The sequence below is a fragment of the Hemiscyllium ocellatum genome, chromosome 9 (genome assembly GCF_020745735.1).
Source record: "Hemiscyllium ocellatum isolate sHemOce1 chromosome 9, sHemOce1.pat.X.cur, whole genome shotgun sequence".
NCBI classification, from domain to species: Eukaryota; Metazoa; Chordata; class Chondrichthyes; order Orectolobiformes; family Hemiscylliidae; genus Hemiscyllium; species Hemiscyllium ocellatum.
In genome coordinates, this window is record NC_083409.1 from 89,936,517 (window position 1) to 89,952,438 (window position 15,922).

Here is a 15,922-nt window from a genome sequence, read left to right on the forward strand (position 1 = left end):
CACCCTGTCTACTTGGACGCAATGGTACATTTTTCATCATTGTTGAAACACCTTTGCTGTCCATGCCCATCCCAACAGCACAACAAATCTATACCTGACAAGTTAATCATTATGGGGAGAAAGTGAGGTCTGCAGATGCTGGAGATCAGAGCTGAAAATGTGTTGCTGGAAAAGCGCAGCAGGTCAGGCAGCATCCAAGGAACAGGAAATTCGACGTTTTGGGCATAAGCCTGATGAACGTCGAATTTCCTATTCCTTGGATGCTGCCTGACCTGCTGTGCTTTTCCAGCAACACATTTTCAAGTTAATCATTACACCAACATTCCCAACCGGCTGCTTCCCAATTCTGTTTTAGAGGAATGTATATTTTCAACCTTAATTCTTGTTGTTGGTAGTCTGTTTCAAATTGCCACTACTGAATAATCATCAAGACAATCCGACTGATACCTGCACTTACACAGGATTTACTTAACCTTTAAAGCTGAGCATGTTCCAGTTTCTTTCCAACAACTTGCTTTCTCTGCATGACTGACATGTCTCAATATTTTAAAGATGTAAATCATTCCTGTTCCCCATCTCCCTTTCCTCCTGTAAGTTTGAGATATCTTTCTTCGTAATTTAGAACCCTCAATCTCAGAGTCAGTCCATGTTGCTGTACTCTGACACTTCTAAAATAACAACAACGCTTTGGAAAATTTGACCAAAACAAGATCTCACCAACGAGACTGGCTGCTACAAGTTTAGAATAAATTCTAATTATCACCAGGCAGGATTTGAGTAGTTTTGTCCCAAGTGCAATTAGGGATAAACAATAAATGCTGGTCTTATTCGTGACAATCTCATCTTAAAAACAACTTTCAACAACTTCATAGTGAGAACAAAATGATTGGTAAACACACCCAGAAACATTTCCTATCCAATTTTTATTGCAAGACAAAAACTGTTTCTCTTGAGTGGCCCAAAGACAGTTTAGTCTTGCTGTCTTTGGTCTGGATTTATTCTGCAAATAGCAATTCTTCATTATCTATCTGCGCAGTTTCTTTAACAATAATGTTTCACTGCGCTGAAATCCATCTACACATCTTGGACCTAGTATGCTTAATTGGTTTGGGCCTCTGAATGTTGTTTATCTATCTTAGGTTTATTACCTATCCACTTAGCTTGAAATCATCATCACATTTGACGTAAGTATATTGCTGCAGGTTATTTATGAATCCTGTAAACAGTAGGGAGCTGACACAGATCTGTGTGCCATGCTGTTGCTCACTGACATTGAGGCAGTGATTTTTATTTTTGTTTATCACCGCCTATACCTTCTCGTTGCCAAGTCACTTTTCAATCCAGCTGGCTTAATTGTCACCAGTTCTATGAGCCTCATTATAAAATAAACACAATGACAGGCTCGTCCAAATTTGTAGTCATTCGTCTGAGGGAATATTTCTGTTTACTGAATGGAATAATTTAAAGTATTTTCTCTTTGTTTTGCAGCATTTCTGCTGATCAATGTACATATCAAGTTAAAACTGGGGTGATTTCCTTTAAGTTGAGAAAATCTGCTCCTGAAAGCTATCATTATCCAATGACTTAGAGGATTGTCACATCGTTTAAAAAATGTAAACACTATATAAATTGACTTTAAGACTAAACAGTGGGAAGATCTGATTATCTTTGATTATATCAAATTCTTTGATTTGGCATCTTTTTTGGTGTTTGTTAGAATATTTTATAGAATTTAAGTTGATGTCCTTGCTATGATAGCAGTGTATAGTCTAATACACAAGAATGTTTCAACCAACACTGAGGGAGAGCATTAAGTTCACGGTGAAAGGGTACAATGATGACTGTATACATTTTCTGTATAGTGGGTAATCATTCCAATACAATTCAGGAAGCAAAATGTAACTCAAGCCTACCCCCATGCTGTTTGCCACTTTCTAGCAATCATCAGTTTTACCCAAACAAACCGGCTGCTATGAAAAATTGAAGTGCTCCCTGATATAGTATTAGTTACTCCTTTTACATTAGGGCTACAACATGTTGTGGAGGTTATTTGCATGGAACTTACTCTGCGATTATTTATTGCTTGCGGGTGTACTGAATGGTGACAGGGATTCAAACACAGAAATGCATTTCAACAACAACGTTCCATTCTTTGTAAAGAGCAAACTGAATAAATTGAACAAAACTCATTCTGATAAGCCGGAGCTTTTCCGGTCCCCCCCACCCCACCCTCCCCTTCCCCCACCCCACCCTCCCATTCCCCCACCCCACCCTCCCCTTCCCCCACCCCCGTAATGAATCAGCTGGGAAGAGAACCAGAGGATACCGGGTGGGGTTATGATGAGATAAGGAGGGGTGAATCAGCTCTTCACAATTTCCTTGGTTGATCACAACAAAAACTGAAGTTCATTTTAGCACATGGTTATATCTTTCCCCAGTTAAAATTTACTTAACTGTTCCAACCAAATACAATATTGAGCCAATGACAAGATCTTCTTGAGTGAAAAAAATGAGCAATTTTATTATCCTGCTAACCTCTTGAAAAATAAGCATACAACCTCTGCAAAATCATGTTAAGCAAAAACTGAAATTGCTGGAAAAACTCAGCAGGTCTGGCAGCATCTGTGGAGAGAAATCAGAGTTAACATTTTGGGTTGAGTGACCCTTCTTCAGGCGACTGACTGTGTGGAGTTTGCACATTCTCCCCGTGTCTGCGTGGGTTTATTCTGGGTGATCCAGTTTCCTCCCACAGTCCAAAAATGTGCAGGTCAGGTGAATTGGCCATGCTAAATTGCCCATGGTGTTAGGTGAAGTGGTAAACGTAGGGGAATGGGTCTGGGTGGGTTGCGCTTCGGTGGGTCGGTGTGGACTTGTTGGGCCGAAGGGCCTGTTTCCACACTGTGAGTAATCTAATCTAATCTAATCTAACTCTCATATAGACAGGGTGCAAAGTTGAAAAGGGGATTATATTCAATATAATGTAAGAAGATATGTAAATTACAGACCTTAGGATGTCCTTGAGGTGTTAGCCTGAGACCACAGTTGGGTATTGTCTTGCACTATCGACAGTAATGAATATTATTGTTACTCCTTCAGTTTTTAGTGGTCTGATGTTTATTTCCAATCAATATTGTCCCCAGGTGCTTTTTTCTTCTGGAGACAGGAAGACTTCTGCAGACATTTCACTTTTTGCAGTGAAAAGAAGCATCTGTCTTGCTGTATTGAAATAAAAGTTGTATATTCTGTCTGTTGGTGTAGTTGTGTTTCTCGGTCTTCACAATTCTGAGTGGTGATTTTTATTTTACTTCCAACATGATGGTGTATAGGAGGTGGGCATGTTCTTATACCCAGGGGTGTGTTAACAATTTTAATTGCCTTTGTATAAAATATTAATTTTACCTCAGATGAAGTTAAAAATCACCCAGCACCAGGCTATAGTCCAACAGGTTTAATTGGAAGCACTAGCTTTTGGAGCGCTGCTCCTTCAGGTGGTTCTCAGATGGGTCTTGTCTAATCTACATCTAGTTTGTCAAACTTCACCACTAGCATGATCAGGTGATACCTGAAGCTATTTTAAGTCGATGTTTCTGGTCTATTTTTGAAACCCTTTCAGGTGAACCCAACCTCAATATTATTGTCCTGTGAATCTATTTGCTCAGATCATGACATTGCTACTGGGATTACAGATCATAACGTAGGTTTAATTTAACCCACAGTGCTGTGAGAAAGGGAATCTACAGATAAAAACAAGATGACGTTTAGTGAAAAATAATCAGTGAAATTCATAAAAAAGCAAGTATCAACAGGGAGCTGTTGGGTTCACAGATACACAGAACTAAATCCACACAACTGGCAGCTAAGTATAAGAAATGCCTAATTCAATGACAGCTCACAAGACACATCACTCTGTGGGTTACCAAATGTGTCAGGAGTTGATAATATTTGGTCCTTTGAGAGAAAAGCTTCTGAGTGTAAGAGTATTATGCATTAACTCTCAGCAGTATTTTTATACAAGTGTCTATACAGGACAGTAATAACGTACTGTATTACCCAAGCTTCCCCCCACAGTTTTGCTTGTGCTCAGATTAAACAGAGTTTTGCTGCTGTGACCCCCAACTTCAGAATCAACTGCATTAACACAGCTCCTCATCTTAAAACAATGCCTCCTCCACTCTGGGGAAAATACCTTGTCTATTTATCCTATCCCATGTCCCTCATGATTTTATAAACCACTGTAAGATCACCCCTCAGCCTCTGACACTCTAGGGAAAACCACCCCAGCCTATCCAGCTTATAGCCTCCCGATAGCTCAAACACTCTAACCCTGGCAACATCCTTGTAAATTTTTTCTGAATCCTTTCAAGCTTCACAATATCCTTCCTCTAGCAGGGAGACCAGAATTGCACACAGTATTCCAAAAGTAGCCTAACCGACGTCCTGTACAGCTGCAACATGACCTTACAACTTCTGTACTCAATGCACTGACCAATAAAGGCAAGCATACCAAACACCGTCTTCACTACCCTATCTACCTGCAATTCTACTTTCAAGGAACTATGAACCTGCACTCCAAGGTCTATTTGTTCAGCAACACTCCCCATCTTATCGTCAAGTGTATAAGACCTGCCTTGATTTCCCTTTCCAAAATGTAGCATCTCATATTTACCTAAATTAAGCTCCATCTACCACTCATTGGCCCATCTGATCAAGATCCCATAGTACTGTGAAGTAACCTTCTTCACTGTCCACTACATCTCCAATTTTGGTGTCATCTGTAAATATACAATCTAGATGGGTATATGAACAGGAAGGGTTTAGGGGGACATGAGCCAAGTGCTGGCAAATGGGACTAGATTAGATTAGGATATCTGGTCGGCGTGGATGAGTTGCACCGAAGGGTCTGTTTCGTGCTGTACAACACTATGATTCTATAAATCCCAGCAAACAGTTCCCCATTCAAAGAGTCACCCCACTGTAGAGGAAGGTGGGGGCGTGGGCAGAAAATAAGACAGTTTGCTTGAATGAGATTCCTTCTTGGATTCTGCCAATCGAAGGAAAGATGGAGCCCAGACACAAAGTTTACTGCCAATTTCTTTCTGCACTTTTGCACTTGGATGTCTGCCTTGTGCTCTTGAGGCCATGCCAAATAGAAGCTCATTTCACTTTCCACTTCATTTTCTGGTTTTACTGGCTTGTATGTGTATGAGAACAGCAATGGGCTGAAGTTTTACTTCAGTCCCTATGTCCTACAAAACCGGACGGTCATTAAAACATGTAAGTAGCCGCACTTCCTAGTACCCCATCAAAGAAAGTTTGATTTCTGGTAACGAAACCATTTTGTAAAATTAGATCCCCAATCCTGCTGCTTTCTGCCATCTCTCTCCCTGACCCGGTTGCTCACCTTTCAACTCGTTATGCAAGATCATGCTAGAGTAACGTACAAGATATAATTGAAAGCTATAGACAAAAGGAAGTAAATACAATCGGCTTACCAAAAATATAGTTAAAGTCCAAAGATGAAGATGAACTTTATACGGTGGGATTCATAAAAGACTGAAAAAAATTTTTTAAAAAGAACAATGTTGCTAAGAGGACCTGACACTAATCGAGAGGGACATATGGGCTGCAGATGACGGGAGGCAGACTGTCAGTTGGTTGAAGCATGTAATATCAAGAGAAAGAAGTTAATAATTTGGCATCATTATAGATTAGCAGAGCAAGGAGCTTAAATTGAAATAGAATTATTCAAGTTTTAAAAAATGGAGAAAGTGTTGATTAGGAGAGATTGTAATCACCCAAAACTTAATTGGAAAAATGGAGAGTTTTCTTGAACTGGAAGAGTAGCTGCAGGAACTGTTCAACAAAGAACTCTGGGGAGTATAGCCCATTCATTTCACTGGCATTTATTAAAGAATGAAAAGCAACAATATTTTTCTTGTGTGGAGGGTTCATGTGTAGCTATGACAATTAGCTTTATCTTGAGTGTAAAATGCAAATCACTGAGAAAAGAACTTTAGTAGAAGCAAGTCTTGGGCAGGGTTAGTTAGGCAGGGAAAAGAATGTAAGTTTTGAAGAATAGGCTGGAGATGAACGGATAAACCATTGACCAGAAGGCGAACTGTACTAGCCATACAAATACAGCGACTACAAAATAGTCACAGGTGGTGCTGGAAGACTGGAGGTTGGCTAACGTGGTGCCACTCTTCAAGAAGGGTGGTAAGGACAAGCTAGGGAACTATAGACCAGTAAGCCTGACGTCAGTGGTGGGCAAGTTGTTGGAGGGAATCTTGAGGGACAGGATTTATGTGTATTTGGAAAGGCAAGGACTGATTAAGGATAGTCAACATAGCTTTGTAAATGGGAAATCATGTATCACAAACTTGGAGTTTTTTGAAGAAGTAACAAAGAGGATTGATGAGGGCAGAGCAGTAGATGTGATCTATATGGACTTCAGTAAGGCGCTCGACAAAGTTCCCCATGGGAGACTGATTAGCAAGGTTAGATGTCATGGAATACAGGGAGAACTAGCCATTTGGATATAGAACTGGCTCAAAGGTAGAAATCAGAAAGTGGTGGTGGAGGGTTGTTTTTCAGACCGGAGGCCTGTGACCAGTGGAATGATTTGGATGTGAGCATAAGATATATAGTTAGTAAGTTTGCAGATGACACCAAAATTGGAGGCGTAGTGGACAGCGAAGAGGGTTACCTCAGATTACAACAGTATCTTGACCAGACGGGCCAATGAGCTGATGGAATTTAATCCAGATAAATGCAAGGTGCTGCATTTTGGAAAAGCAAATCTTAGCAGGACTTACACACTTAATGGTAAGGTCCTAGAGAGTGCTGCTGAACAAAGAGACCTTGGAGTGCAGGTTCATAGCTCCTTTAAAGTGGAGTTGCAGGTAGATAAGGTAGTGAAGAAGACGTTTGGTATGCTTTCCATTATCAGTCAGAGTATTGAGTTCAGGAGTTGGGAGGTCACGTTGCAGGTGTGCAGGACATTGGTTAGGCCACTTTTGGAATATTGTGTGCAATTCTGGTCTCCTGTATATTGGACAGATGTTGTGAAACTTCAAAGGGTTCAGAAAAAAATTTGCAAGTATATTGCCTGGGTTGGAGGATCTGAGCTGCAGGGAGAGGCTAGACAAGGTGGGGCTGTTTTTCCTGGAGCGTCAGAGGCTGAGGGCTGACCTTATAGAGATTTACAAAATTATAAGGGGCATGGATAGGGTAAATAGACAAGGTCTTTTCCTTGGGGTGGGAGAGTCCAGAACTAGAGGGCATAGGTTTAGGGTGAGAGGGGAAATATATAAAAGGGACCTAAGGGGCAACTTTTTCACACAGAGGATGGTATGTGTATGGAATGAGCTGTCAGAGGAAGTGGTGGAGGCTGGTATAATTGCAACATTTAAGAGGCATTTGGATGGGTATATGAAAGGAAGGGTTTGGAAGGATATGGGCCCAAGTGCTGGCAAGTGGGACTAGATTCGGTTGGGATATCTGTTTACCAGGATGTTGCCTGGTCTGGAGGGAAGGTCTTATGAGGAAAGGCTGAGAGACTTGGGTCTGTTCTCATTGGAAAGAAGAAGGCTGAGGGGGGATTTGATAGAGACATACAAGATGATCAGTGGATTAGATAGGGTAGAGAGTGAAAGACTTTTTCCTAGGATGATGACGTCAGCGTGTACAAGACAGCATAACTACTAATTGAGGGGTGATAGATTTAAGACAGATGTCAGAGGCAGGGTCTTTACGCAGAAAGTGATAAGGCCGTGGAATGCCCTACCTGCTAATGTAGTCAACTCAGCCACATTAGGGAGATTTAAACAATCCTGAGATAAGCACATGGATGATTTTGGGATAGTATAGGGGGACGAACTGAGAATAGTTCACAGGTCAGCACAACATCGAGGGCCGAAGGGCCTGTTCTGCGCTGTATTGTTCTATGTTCTATGTTCTATCTGGTCGGCATGGACGGATTGGACCGAAGGGTCTGTTTCCATGCTGTACATCTCTATGACTCTAAGATCAGGTCAGAAGCTGGGAACGCTGCAGTGAGTAACTCATCTCCTAACTCCTCACAGTCGGGGGTGCAATGGTAGTCATAGAGTCCTAGAGATGTACAGCACAGAAACAGACCCTTCAGTCCAACTTATCCATGTTGACCAGATATGCTAACCTAATCTAGTCCCATTTGCCAGCTCTTGGCCCACACCCTTCTAAACCCTTCCTATTCATATACCCATCCAGATGCCTTTTAAATGTTGCAATTATACCAGCCTCCACCACTTCCTCTCATTCCATACACACACCACCCTCAGTGTGAAAAGGTTGCCCCTTAGGTCCCTTTTAACTTTTCCCCCTATTACCCTAAACATAGTCCTCTAGTTCTGAACTCCCCCACGCCAGGGAAAAGACCTTGTCTATTTATCCTATCATCCCCTCATAATTTTATAAATCTCTATAAGGTCACCCCTCAGCCTCCAGGGAAAACAGCCCCAGCCTATTCAACCTCTCCCTATAGGTTCAATCCCCCAACCCTGGCACCATCCTTGTAAAGCTTCTCTGAACCCTTTCAAGTTTCACAACATCCTTCCGACAGGAGGGAAACCAGAATTGCACATTGTATTCCGAAACTGGTCTAACCAATGTCCTGAACAGCCGCAACATGACCACCCAACTCCTATACTCAATACTCTGACCAATAAGGGAAAGCATACTAATCGCCTTCTTCACTATCCCATCTACCTGCAACTCAACTTTTAAGGAACTATGAACCTGCACTCCAAGGTGTCTTTGTTCAGCATCACTCCCCAGGACCTTACCATTAATTGTATAAGTCCTGCTCTGACTTGCCTTTCCAAAATGTGGCACCTCACATTTATCTGAATTAAACTCCATCTGCCACCCCCCAGCCTGTTGGCCTGTCTGGTCAAGATCTTGTTGTACTCTGAGGTAACCTTCACTGTCCATTAAACCTCCAATTTGGTGTCATTTGCAAACTTACTTACTATACCTCCTACTTTCACTTATCATTTATATAAATGACAAAAGGCAGTGAATCCAGCACTGAACCTTATGACACACCACTGCTCATTGGCCTCCAGTCTGAAAGGTCACCCTCCGCCACCACCCTTTGTCTTCTACCTTCAAGCCAGTTCTGCATCCAAATGGCTAGTTCTCTCTGTACTCCATGAGATCTAACCTTTCTAACCAATCTACTTTGTTGAATGCCTTACTGAAGTCCATATAGATCATGTCCACCTTGGGTGACTGTGTGGAGTTTGCACATTCTCCCAGTGTCTGTGTGGGTATCCTCCCACAGTCCAAAGATGTGCAGGTTAGGTGAATTGGCCATGCTAAATTGCCCATTGTGTTCAGGGATGTATAGGTTAGGGGTAAATGTAGAGGAATGGGCTTGGGTGGGATATCCTTCACAGGGTCAGTGTACACTTGTAGGGCCAAAGGGCCTGTTTCCACACTGTAGGAATTCTATTTATTCTATTTTAAAATACCTGATATATTTGAAATGCATCCAAGATGTGTTTTGTGGTAGAAAATGAGTGAAAAAGACATTAGTCACTGACCTTTTACAAAATAGTTTGTGGAGAGCCATAGAAGGTAATTAACATGATTCAGGGTAAATACAAATAAACTGTGCCACTTGGATTAGCACGAGATCCATTAACTTCCAAATTTACATTGAAATACAACCTAGATCAACAGAATTAAAATGCCCTTAATCTGCTAATCTTTGGCTCCTGCAAGAATTAAATGTGTCTCGTTGAAAGCATTTCCAAGTAAACATACAGCAAATTTTGACTCTTATAACATCATAGGACCATAAGACCATAGAAGCAGAAATCAGGTCAGTCAGCCCATCAAGTGTGGTCCACCATTCAATATGGCTGACACTCATTTTCCCACTTTCTCCCTGTAATCTTTGATCCCCTTGGCAAACAAGAATTTATCTATTTTTTTTAAAAATATACTCAATGACCCGGCCTCCACATCCTCTGTGGCAATGAATCCAGAGATTCACCACACTCTGTTCTAAAGTCTTCCCTTTACTCTAAGGTTGTGGCCTCAAGTCCTTGTCTCTCCTACCAATGGAAACATCTTCCCAACATTCACTCTGTCCGAGGCATTCCGTACTCTGAAAGTTTCAATTGGATCCCCCCCCCCCAACTTCCTTCTAAACTCCATCGAGTACAGTCCCAGAGTCCTCAAACATTCGGCATATGCTAAGCCTTTCATTCTTAGGATCATTCTCATGGACCTCCTCTGGACCCGGTCCGGGGCCAGTACATCTTCCCTGAGGTATGGGGCCCAAAATTGCTCATAATACCTTAAATGTAGTCTGACCAGAGCCTTATATAGCCTCAGAAGAACATCCCTGCTTTTATATTCTAGTCCTCTCAAGGTGAATGAATATTTGCCTTTCTAACTTCCGATCCAACCTGCAAGCTTACCTTAAGAGAAACCTGGACGAGGACTCCCAAGTCCCTTTGCACTTCAGGATTTTGAATTTTCTCCCCATTTAGAAATAGTCCATACCTCTATTCTTCCTACCAAAGTGTATGACCTCACATTTTCCCACATTGTATTCCATCAGTCACTTCTTTGCCCACTCTCCAAACCTGTTTAAATCCTTCTGCAGTCTCCTCACCTCCTCAATATTACCTGCCCCTCCACTTATCTTTGTATCATATGCAAACTTAGCCAGAATACCCTCAATTCCTTCATCCATATCATTAACGTATAAAGTGAAAAGTTGTGGTCCCAACACCAACCCTTGTGGAACATCGCTAGTTACTGGCTTCCATCCTGAGAAGGACCCTGATAATGACTGGCATCAGAAAAAAGGAAGAGAATAAAGCAGGGAACATCAGGCCAGTTAGTTTAATATGTCATTGGGAAAATGTAAAGAAGTTGTTATTAAAGAAGTTTTAACAGGACATTCAGATAATTTCAAGGTAATCAGACAAAGTCAACATACTTTTTTGAGAGGGAAATCATTTTTAGCCAATCTATAGGGAATTGGTGGAAGTACATCAATTAAGATTTCCAGAAGGCATTTGATAAAGGGCCAAACCAAAGGTTATTGTGGAAAATAATTTTGTGAGAGGTAGCATGTTGGCATGGACAATTAATTTGATGACTAAAGAGGAGATTAGGTCTTTTTTAGGTTGACAAGATTTTAATGAGTAGTATACCAATGTTGGGAAACAACTATTTACAATTTACATCAATGCCTTGGATAACTTGGATGTAAGGCATAATTGCCAAATTTGCTGATGACACTAAGCTAGATAGGAATGCAAGTTGTGGAGAAGACATAAGGAGGATACAAAATGTATTGATAAGGTAAGTGAGGGAGTGGACAAAAATCTGACAGATATGAAATTGATAATTTTAGCATGAGGAATAAAAATGCATATTATTTAAAAGGTAATAAGTAGTAGAGCAATCAGTCATCTTAGTGCACGAATTGTAAATGGCTAATATGCAAATCAGCAAGTATTTAGGAAAGCTAATAGAATTTGATCATATATCAGCAGGGGAATTAAATACAAATGTAGGGGGTCTTGTAGATGCAAAACAGGTGTTAACTGTGAGTATACGCAACAGAAAATAGGTCAGTTTGGCTGAGTACAAACCTGTGCAAACAAAATGCAGTGTTGGTGGGAGAGGTGCAAGGAGGTACAATCATTAAAACCCCACAGCCATGTCCTAGCATGTGTTTGCTGTCAACAATGATGACCTATTTTCAATTATCCACACCAAATATTAGTATGTATTTTCCATATATGTGTCTCCTCTACAACCTTTAGCAGTGCCCTTGTCTTTTGCTCTGGGCACTCCATCACCCCACCATCTATTCCACTTGCTATGCCTCTCCCTTTGTCATCATTTCCGACTCCCTTTCAGTTCTGAAGAAGTGTCATATGGAACTTGAAATGTTAATTCTGTTAACTCTCCACAGATGGTATCAGACTTACTGATTTCTCCAGCCCTTTTTTTTATTTCAGGTCTCCAGCATCTATAGTATTTTGTTTTTATTACAGCAGCACGGAGGTTAAATATCAGTTATACAGGGCACTGGTGAAACTACATCTGGAGGGCTATGCATAGTATTGGCCATTTAATTGAGGAGATATGTTAATGCATTGGAAGCAGTTGAGAGAGGCTTTACTGGATTGGATTGAAAGTTGGTTGGCTGACAGGAAACAAAGAGTAGTGACAAACGGCTCCATTTCGGAACGGCAGGCAGTGACCAGTGGGGTACCGCAGGGATCAGTACTGGGACCGCAGCTTTTTACAATATATATTAATGATATAGAAGATGGTATTAGTAATAACATCAGCAAATTTGCTGATGATACTAAGCTGGGTGGCAGGGTGAAATGTGAGGAGGATGTTAGGAGATTACTGGGTGACCTGGACAGGTTAGGTGAGTGGGCAGATGCATGGCAGATGCAGTTTAATGTGGATGAATGTGTGGTTATCCACTTTGGTGGCAAGAACAGGAAGGCAGATTACTACCTAAATAGAATCAATTTAGGTTAAGGGGGAGTACAAAGAGATCTGGGTGTTCTTGTACACCAGTCAACGAAGGTAAGCATGCAGATACAGCAGGTAGTGAAGGCAGCTAATAGCATGCTGGCCTTCATAACAAGAGGGATTGAGTATAGAAGCAAAGAGGTTCTTCTGCAGCTGTACAGGGCCCTGGTGAGACCACACCTGGAGAATTGTGTGCAGTTCTGGTCTCCAAATTTGAGGAAAGACATTCTGGCTATTGAGGGAGTGCAGTGTAGGTTCACGAGGTCAATTCCTGGAATGGCGGGACTACCTTACATTGAAAGATTGGAGCGACTGGGCTTGTATACTCTTGAGTCTAGAAGACTGAGAGGGGATCTGATTGAGACATATAAGATTATTAAAGGATTGGACACTCTGGAAGCAGGAAACATGTTTTCGCTGATGAGCGAGTGCCGAACCAGAGGACACAGCTTAAAAATACGGGGTAGACCATTTAGGACAGAGATGAGGAGAAACTTCTTCACCCAGAGAGTGGTGGCTGTGTGGAATGCTCTGTCCCAGAGTGCAGTGGAGGGCCAGTCTTTGGATTCATTTAAGAAAGAGTTGGATAGAGCTCTCAAGGATAGTGGAATCAAGGGTTATAGAGATAAGGCAGGAACAGGATACTGATTAAGGATGATCAGCCATGATCATATTGAATGGTGGTGTAGGCTCGAAGGGCAGAATGGCCTACTCCTGCACCTATTGTCTATTATTACCTGGATTGGGCAGGTTCTCTAATGAAGTAGTCTGATGGACCAGGATTGTACCCATTGGAATTTTAAAGAGTGAAAAAAAGACTTGATTGAAAGATAGAAAAATCCTAAATAAATTTGATTTGGAGATGCTGGTGTTGGCCCTTCAACATATTGTCAATCTATCACCATTGTTAACAGCTCACCCGAGAATGCAACTTTTAAAAAAAAGTTTTGTGATTTACACACAAAAGAAGTGAAACTATCACTATATTCTAACAGCTGAAAAGCTTAACAGACAGTCAATTTTTCAATGTATAATTTCAGTTACATCACACTGTAAATTTTTGCTATAAATTCGGTGTTACGATCGAGCCCTCCACTATCACCTGATGAAGGAGCGTCGCTCCGAAAGCTAGTGTGCTTCCAATCAAACCTGTTGGACTATAACCTGGTGTTGAGTGATTTTTAACTAAATAAACTTGGCAGGGTGGATATTTCCTCTTCTGGGAAAATAAACAATTAGGGGCCATCCATTTAAAACAAAGATGGGTGATTATATTTCTTTTCTCTTGAGGGTTGTGAATCTTTGGAATTATGTTCCTGAAAGGGTGGTGGAAACTGAGTCTGTAAATATTTTTAAGGAAGAGGTGATAGATTAATAGTGAGCAAGATTATCAGGGTAGATAGCAAAGTGGATGTGAGGTTACAATCAGATTAGCCATGACCTTAAATAATAGAGGAGGCTCTAGGGACTGAATGTCCTACTCCTGGTCCATGCCTGCATGTTTATATAGAATTGATGTTCATAACAAGTGACAACCTGCTATTCCCTCCCACCCCCAATGTCCCCACCTTCAAGCAAGGAAACACAGCATAAAATATCACAATAAGACATATATGGCAGTGGTATCATAAACTTTGGAAGCACTGAACATTTAACATGAAGATTATTCCCATCAATACTGGTTGACAAAAGCCAGAGCAGCAAGTGCTGGCAAATGCATAAAGGTTAGGATATCTGTTCGGATGGACGAGTTGGACTGAAGGATCTGTTTCTGTGCTGTACATCTCTATGACTATGAGAATAATCAACTTTTGCAGATTTCAGTGATATTGCAACTGGCTAAGGAAGTCAGAATAGAGAGCTGCAATGCATTCATTCTTGAATTCAAAAAGGATTTATTCAGGTCTCTCATTAGGGATTTTTTGATAAAAAGTAATGCACATGGATCTTGAAGAATGTGGCAAATTAAATTATTAATTAGTTAGATAATAGGAATCTGTGTCATTATGGATGGTAAGACGTTCAGCAAGATAATGGAGTAGCTGTGACGAGTAAAGTTCCTGATGGTCTTTAATGGCCCACCTGGTGTTCGTAATTCTTCACCGACATCTTGCACTGTTTAAAGACATTCAGTTCAGGTTTAAAGACAGTTGAACTATATCATTACAGTGCAAACTGGAGAAGTGGGTAGTTAAAATCCATCCAGTGGTCTTTTAACCTCCTCTTTTGAGGAAACAACAAACTGCCCGAACAGGACAGTACTTTCTGGTTAAAATACAAACCGAGGTCTGATGACAGCATGGTGCCCAACACCAATTTTTGTTCTGCTCCTGTCCAAATTCGTGCTCACCAAACTTGACTGAAGTCATACCCCGTACCCACATGGTACATGCAAATCACAAACATAACAACATCCTGAACGTCATTAACTTTAATATCATTATTTAAGCAATAGAGTTAAAAAGAAACACAACAGAGTAAACTTTCAAATCCAGCGACCAATTCTTGAGGGTCACTGGACTTGAAATGTTAAGTCAGTTTCTCTCTGCAGAGATGCAGCCAGACTTTCAAACTTTGTTATTGTTTGGACAAAATTGCCTGCCCAGTCATACTGTAAAAGGTAATTACATAGCATTAGGTGGAAACAATTATGTAAAAATTCCCATGAATCATTCTGCTTGGTATTGTAAATCTCAGGAGTTGGATGTTTTGCAAATGTGAAAGACCATGTTTCAGTGTCTTCTGTTGCAATTCAGTTCGGTCTGCTCCCAAGGTCTCCAGGATCATAGATGCTACAGATACCAGTTTTTTTAAAAAAAAAACCAGATTTACTCCACGTGATATGAAGAAAGGCTAAGGCACCGGACACAGCGGAATCTCTGGGCCCTGACAACACCCTGGCAGCAGTTCTGAAGACTTGTGATTAAAATTGTGGTTCCTCTGGTCAATCTGCTCCAGTGCAGCTACAGATGGAAAATGGCCCAGGCGTGTCCTGTACAAGAAACCCAGCCAATTACTCCACCATCAGTCTACTCTTAACCATCAGCAAAGTGATGGAAAAGGATCACTCTAAGTAATATCAAAATTTATCAAGCAACAATAACTTGCTCACGAATACTCAATTTGGGTTCTACCAGGACCGCTTTGAGCTCATTGCAGCCTTGGTTCCAAACATTGGCAAAAGAGTAGAACTCTAGAGGTAGTGTGACAGTTACATAATAGTCATATGTGATTAAGAGTGGCATCGATAAGCCATACAAAATTGAGGAATATAGAAATTGGGGGGAAAAAGCTCCACTGGTTAGAGTCATACCTAGCAGAAAGGCTGTGATTGTTGGAGACTGGTCCTTTCAGCTCC